The sequence below is a fragment of the Vombatus ursinus genome, unplaced genomic scaffold (genome assembly GCF_900497805.2).
Source record: "Vombatus ursinus unplaced genomic scaffold, bare-nosed wombat genome assembly UNPS02014821.1, whole genome shotgun sequence".
In the NCBI taxonomy this organism is placed as follows: Eukaryota; Metazoa; Chordata; class Mammalia; order Diprotodontia; family Vombatidae; genus Vombatus; species Vombatus ursinus.
The window spans coordinates 19490489-19497706 of NW_020954599.1; positions in this window are offsets into that span (position 1 = coordinate 19490489).

The following is a 7218-nucleotide window of genomic DNA, read 5'->3' on the forward strand; positions in this document are numbered from 1 at the left end:
TTTTCTTTTTTAGGTAAGTAACTAAACGGGGACATGAAGCATTGACATTTCAAATGACCACCATGTTGCAAAAGGTACTTTTGGTGTTCTAGCATTACTTTGTTAAAAAGGAAGTCCTATGAAGATGTTTGGAGGTTAAAAGTTTTTCCAGAGTCAGTGGTTTAAAAAATTTAAATAAAATAATCATAGATTAAAAGCTTTTTAAATTTTAAAATATTTTAATAATAGAATTGTTTAAGTGCTATCGTACAAAATTCTTGACTGGAATTTACCATGTAGCCATCTTTCCTTTTCCCTAAGTTTATTAATGTCAAGTAACCACTGTACCAACTGAAAGGTAAATATTCTCCATCCTATTAGAAACTTGGTTACTTGCTTTTGTGTGTATTTGTGATTACATTCATGTGTGTGTGTATATGTGTGTGTGTATGTTTGTGTGTGTGTGTGCGCGCGCATGTATGCAGGTGTATGTGACCTCGTATAGATCTAAGGGAGAAGAGGACAGAATAAAATAAAAATGAAAGTCAATACTTGTGTTGACATAGAGCTGGTTTACCTACTTTCACCTTTTAGTTGAGGTCGCAGTTTGCTTAATGATTCTAATGGATTATACTGTGAAAAAATGCAAAAGAATCAACTTTGGAAAATTTCTTATTTCCTAAGATCATGGAATTTAGAGCTGAAGGCCCACCACATCACTTTACATATATGGAAACTGAGGCCTAGAGAAGTTAAGTTACTTTATCAAGGATACAACAGTAATGAATAGCTGAGTTCTCTTCTGTAGATAAGTTTTACCATTTAAGAGCTTAATCCCATATAGAGGAAGAAGTACCACATATCGAGACATGTTGAATATTACAATTGTGAGAGTTACACACCTGCATGTGATTGGGATAGGCATGAGTTACAAAGTTGTTGAGATTTTTTTTTTAGTTTTATTCTAAATCAATCTGATGATTGTACCAAAAGTCCCAGTATCTTTAACATCTTTGTTTTCCAATTTCCTTGCCAAAAGGTACAGAAATAAGACTGAATAAGTGTATCATCTCAGGATACACTGGTGGGGCGTAATGAAGACATTTCCTCAGGAATTTGAAAGATTAAAAAAAAACTTATCAAGAGTACATTTATATGTAAAAAACCCACAGAAGACATCATGGCTTTCATGTTCTTTCTTTGAGGCTAAGATCACAAAAGAAGAAAATAGTAACAAAAAAAAAAATTAAAAATACAGGAGAAAAGCCATTTCCTTATACTTAATGATGCCCAAAGCTTGGCAGTTTCTTCAAACCTTGGCAAGTGTACTCTTTTCAGTGTATTCATATATAATTGTGAATTCATTAAAAAAATAAACATGCCTTGAACAATTTCATCTTGATGAATTTGCGATGAATCTTGAGATTTTTTTTGGGGGGGGGTCTGTCCATTTAACTAGAAACACTACATTTTAAAATCTAGGTTACATCTCCAAAGCTATATATATTGATAGACTTTAGGTTCTTTATAGGCTCAAGAAACCCTTCTATGTGACCACAGCTATATGAGGGAAACATTAAAGTAAGACTTAAAATTGTACTCTTTTATTTTATAAGAAAGCACATATGTGAGAAACCAAGTGTTTAAAAAATGGATATCTTTAATTTCACTTGTAGTAGAAAATAATTCTGACCAGTGATGCCCAATAACAAATTATATGCATATAAATTATACTTTAATACAGGAACTTCACTATGTTAAGTTACACTTTAACAGAGGAAAACTTGTATGACACTTCTGATGTTTAAAATGACCAGATTTTTGAATAGCATGGATGGAATTATGGAATGGAATTATACTTCGGTTGTTGTTGTTGTTCAGTCATTCAGTTGCATCTGATTCTTCATGATCCCTGGAGTTTTCTTGGCAAAGATACTGGAATGGTTTGTCATTTCCTTCTTCGATGGATTAAGACAGAGATTAAGTGACTTGCCCAAGGTCACACAGCTCATAAATGTCTGAGGCCAGATTTAAACTCTACCCACTGAGCCATCTAGCTGCTTCCTTCATATTAGGGTTATCTTATTTTAGGAAGTGTGTCTGTTCCACAGTGTCCTTGAGTGATAGCTATATGATTCTATAAAGGAGGCATCGAGTACTACCATGCATAAAAAAGGTCTGGAGTAGCCATGAAACTAAGTAAGGACTTCCTGTTGGGCAACACTCTGGAGGTTTTGAGGGTATGACCATGGCAGGTAGCAGCTAGTGTTTACTCTAGTCAAACTCAGGTTAGGATCACTTAAGAAGTGGTTGAAGTCAGTTGAGTCTGATGTTACTGTAGGCAGCCATGATCATGTCATGAGAAATTTGCTCAAGGAGGGTGAGGTTTGAGACAGGGAGAGGCATAAGTTGCAACCTTTCTTGTGGGACTGTTGCTATGATAATACTTTGTAAACATTAATGAAATTTGGTGAAATGATTGTGCAGCACTTTGTCCTTAATTGTTTCAGACTTATTGAAGGTGCTTTTTCTAGTCGATTAGATAAGACTGTTGCTAAAAAGTTCTAGTACCCTGGACAGTTCCCTGGGAGAGAATTTGACCTGATAGAAAATCTGGAGACAAAAAGGCCTTCTATTGTCAGGTCTGAGATTTCAGATCTTCTAGATTTGTTCCTCTCTCTGGAGTCCCTATTATAGGGCTTGAGAATAATTTCTTCCAGAGATTTTAGTCTATGTGTTGGATAGGAGGACTATAATTTCTGGCAGGACTTGGGAATTCTCAGAGCTCTTGAATCTGACAACATAATGCCTTGCTGACCTCTCCATTACAGTTTGTTGTCTGCATGCCCCTGCCTTCCAAATTGAGGCTTTGAAAGGAGTTCATACAAACTATTCATAAAGTATAATGGTTAAGTTCTAAAATCAAATAAGTTAATGCCCTTAAAAACATTTCACATTCCATAGTTAGTTTTTGCTTTTGATTTGTGCTTGTTTCTGTGGTGAGAAACTCACTCAGTGCCTCTTGTTCACTTCTGAAGCTAAAACGTCATGAAAATTTCTGGGAAGGGTAAAGATGGATGGTGCAGATGGATATTTTGTGGGCCTTAATTTTTTGGAGACTCAGTATTTCTTTTTAATGTATTTGCTAATTTAATTAAAGTAATGGAAGTAGTGTAGTGGATAGTTAGATGACCTTAGAGTCAGGAATATCTTGTCTCAAATCTTGCCTCTGACATATAGTGGCTTGTTTGATTCTGGGCAAATCATTTAGCTTATAGTCCTAGATAACTCTGTAAGATTATGTTTGCTTACACCAGAGTTTATCGCGGTGACTGAGAAATATAGGTAGGTACTTAATAAATGTTTGTTGATCGATGGATAAGTTGCAGAACAGGTGCCAATCTGAATTGGGAGAGGAAGTTCCTCATCAGGAACATTTGACATGAGTAGAATCATAATTCTGGTAAAGAAAAAAAAAGAAAAGGTAGATTGAAGTGTTTAAAAGGAATATAGGCTAAACTTTTAAAACGTCAAACAAGAAAACATTAGAAAACATAATTTTAAAAATCTTATTTTTATTTTATTTTGTTTTTATATCACCTCAATTTCCAAATATACTGCCTTCTACTCCCTGCCCAGTAAGCCATCTCTTATAATGCAGATTTCAAAAAATAAGAATTTTTTAAAAAGCTATTCAGCAAAACTAATCAATACATTAGTCATGTCTGGAAATATACATAATATTCCAAACTCATACATTGTTCTCACCTCTTCAAAGAGGGGATACACATTTTCTTAACTCTTATTTGTGGGTCATGCTTGGGAATTATAATTTTCCTTTGTTCAGTTTTGGAAATAGCATTATTATTGATGATTTCTATGTTCTTTTCAGTCATTGTGTCAGGTAGTAAAAAAAGCCACCTCTGCACATAGTAGCAATGACATTTTTGATCTTTTATTTGTATCAGTAAAATGTGATCATTCAGGCATTTTCTACACTGATTGAACATTGGCCTTTTCTTCTAGTTGATAAGTATAACATTAATAAGGCACAACCTAGATACATTGCAACTTAAGCCCCCCTGGATTATTATCATAAGTTCCTGGAGAAACATGTCTAATCAGGAAAAATGTTGTAATTACATTTGCTTTGGACTAGATAAGCATTAGAATCCATCCGTAAATTAGAGTCTTACTATCGGATATCTCTGCCAGTATTGGCACTGATGCACTGTCCTTGGATCTCTATAACTTTGCAGCTATGTTGTTAGAAAAAAAATCAAATTTCTGATTTTAACCTCTTTAGTCATTTAATTTTAGTCTTTTAGTTGACAGTAAAGTGAGAATGTTTTTGTTTTTAACATAATTATACCAGCAGAGTCTGTGATGCACTCCGACCTGAGGACTTGGGAACCAGGAAATAAAGAAAAATAATGCTAACTTTCAAAAATGACCAGTGCTTTTCTGGATAGAGGTTCATTGCTCTTGTAACCGTAGAATTCCAGCATGATAGATTATAAAAGGTGTAGCTATAAAGTAATGATACTGTCCTCCCTCTGTAACTTTTGACATCTATCTCATTATAGTCACTCCTATAATGTGCATCGACTATGGGCAAAAAAATCTAATAATTTAATGAATTTTCTTATTCATTTATTAAATGTCTACTATATTTAAATGAAAAATATTTGCCCCCAATTTTCTCATTAACTTTGTATTGCATTCTTTAAAATATATTTTACTACTAGAAATGTTGGTAATTAGCATTCTTAATAGAAATAATGCCCTATATATAATCTGGTTCTCTTCATTTTTCTTTGATTAACTGTTACTATTCAGCACAGCAAAGAAAACAGTATGGAATTCTTGCAGCTTTTAGAAGTGCTCCTGTTAGCATCAAATATTGGAAAGAGTTGTAAATATTATTGGAGAAAGTATTCACAGAGAAGCCTTATTGGGCTCCACAGGGAACTCTCAACTCCAATTGCTGAGCCCAACTTTAAAGTAGCTTGCTTTAAAGAAAGTATACTGTAGTATCCTTTGTGTTTTGACTTAAAAGGAACAAAACCTATGTGTTTTATTGCAAGTCTACCCTGTATCTGTAAAGGGTCTTTTTTTTTGCTTGCCAATGGAAGTAAACAGTGAAAAGTTGCAAAAATAAAAGGGATTCATTCAACTCCCTGATTTGCTTTTAGGCAAAGGAGTGATCTGTCAGGAACATTAGCAAAACAGGTTGCAATGGGCAGATTTGCAAATATGTATATTTTCACACTGTAGAATCCAATTGGACTAATTCTCTCTCTTTCTCTCTCTCATCTTTCTCACATACACTTAAGAAATATAACATTTATGAACTTTTTCACTATTAAGAAGTTTCATAAGTGAAATTTAAAAACATTAAATACCCTTGTTAACTTTGACTCCCCCCCCAAAAAAAGATGTGTCCCATTTGTGGCAGTGAATTATATTTCATATAACCATCAGAGACATGAGTAGCATGTTTTATGGTTTGAAACACTGACTTCATTTTATTATGATATAGATAAGTTGCTGTTATTTGCCTTTAAGGTAAAAAAGGACACTTTCTTATAATATCTATTACATTTAGAATATACGTTGGTGTATTGGAAAGAACATTGGATTGAGAGTATAAAGGCCTAGTTTTAGTTTCATTTTTGCCACTAATCAGATCTGTGCCCTTGGACAAGTCAATTAACCTCTAGACCTCAGTCTTTCTTCTTTTTTTTTTAAATCTGTAAAACAAGTAAGGTAAGACTAAATGGTTTCTAAGTTACCATCTAAGTCTAAATGCTGTGATACTGTACTGACAGAGAAGGAAAAGGAGAGGGGAAAAGGGGAGAGAGAGAGAGAGAGAGAGAGAGAGAGAGAGAGAGAGAGAGAGAGAACAAGCACAAGCAATAAGTATCATCAGAGCAGAGGTCTTCCAGCTCTAAATTTCTGTGACTCTGTTGCCATGGTTTCATCATTATGGAACTCAGAGGCAATTCAATTAGCTTTAAATATGCTTCTTGATGAGATGGATCCTGTCCACTGGCTTAAACAAAATTGCATTAAAAAAAATTAAAAACAAAACAAAACAAATGTTATTCTACCGGAAATACTGGCTTAGCTTACAGTATGTCATGTAGTTAGATAGATAAATAGATCATCAGTGTATCATGATCTCTTTAGAAAATTATTGTGGTAGTTCTGGTTAATATAACCAAAGTACTTTTATTTCAAAGATTTTTTAAATGCAGAGATACTTTAAAATAATAGTTTTTTTTCTTCAAAGAAAATATTTTAAAGACCTAAAAGCAAACTATCTAAATGCATAGAAAAGACAAAAAAAACCCCAACAAACTAAGCTGAGAACAGCTCTGAAAAGTAAATGATTCATTTTCACTTTTTGTGAAACTTCTTGGTAATAAGGAAAAAGTTTTTGAAAATATAATGGATTCAGTTATACAATTGGAGAATTTAAAAAGAAAATACAGCTTTTAAGAAACATGAGTAAAATGAGAAGCCATTGTATCTGTCAGCAAAGGAGGATCAAGGAAAATCCTACCCTTGTTAAATGATAGGGACAACTAGAGAACCTACCTCTTCCATAGATGTAATGAAATGAAAACCAGTGGGGAAAGAATTTGGCCTTTATATAATTTTTTTCAATTAACATGCATTTATTTTTCTCTTTCCCACTTTCACCACTTCCTACTGGGAGAAAAAAAGAAAAACCAAACTCATAGCAAATATGCATATTTAATCAAAACAAATTCTCCCATTGGCCATGTCGAAAAATATCTATCTCCTTCTGCATCTTATATTCATCTTCTCTCTGGCAAGAAGTGGGTAGCGTTCTTTATCACTAGAGTTATCTTTGGAGTTGGGCCTCATTGGGCAGCTCTGGTTCGTCATTTCATTGATCAGAGTTCTTAAGTCTTTCAAAGTTGTAAGTTTTTTACAAGGTGATCAGCTTTGTAATAGAGTGCATCCTACTTCCTTTTACAGGTATTTGCGGAAACTGTAAAGCAAACCATTTCTATGCAGCTACTCCTCTGAAGAAAATTATTTTTTACTATAGATTGTCAATTAATTGCCTTATAATATTTGGAGAGTAAAATTCAGACATTAGTTGGAGGGAAATAAATATGGTAAAGGGGGAAAATGCTGGAATTTGAGTCAGAAGATGGGAATTTGAACCTTAGCACCAATACTTATTGGCTGTGTATCCCTGAG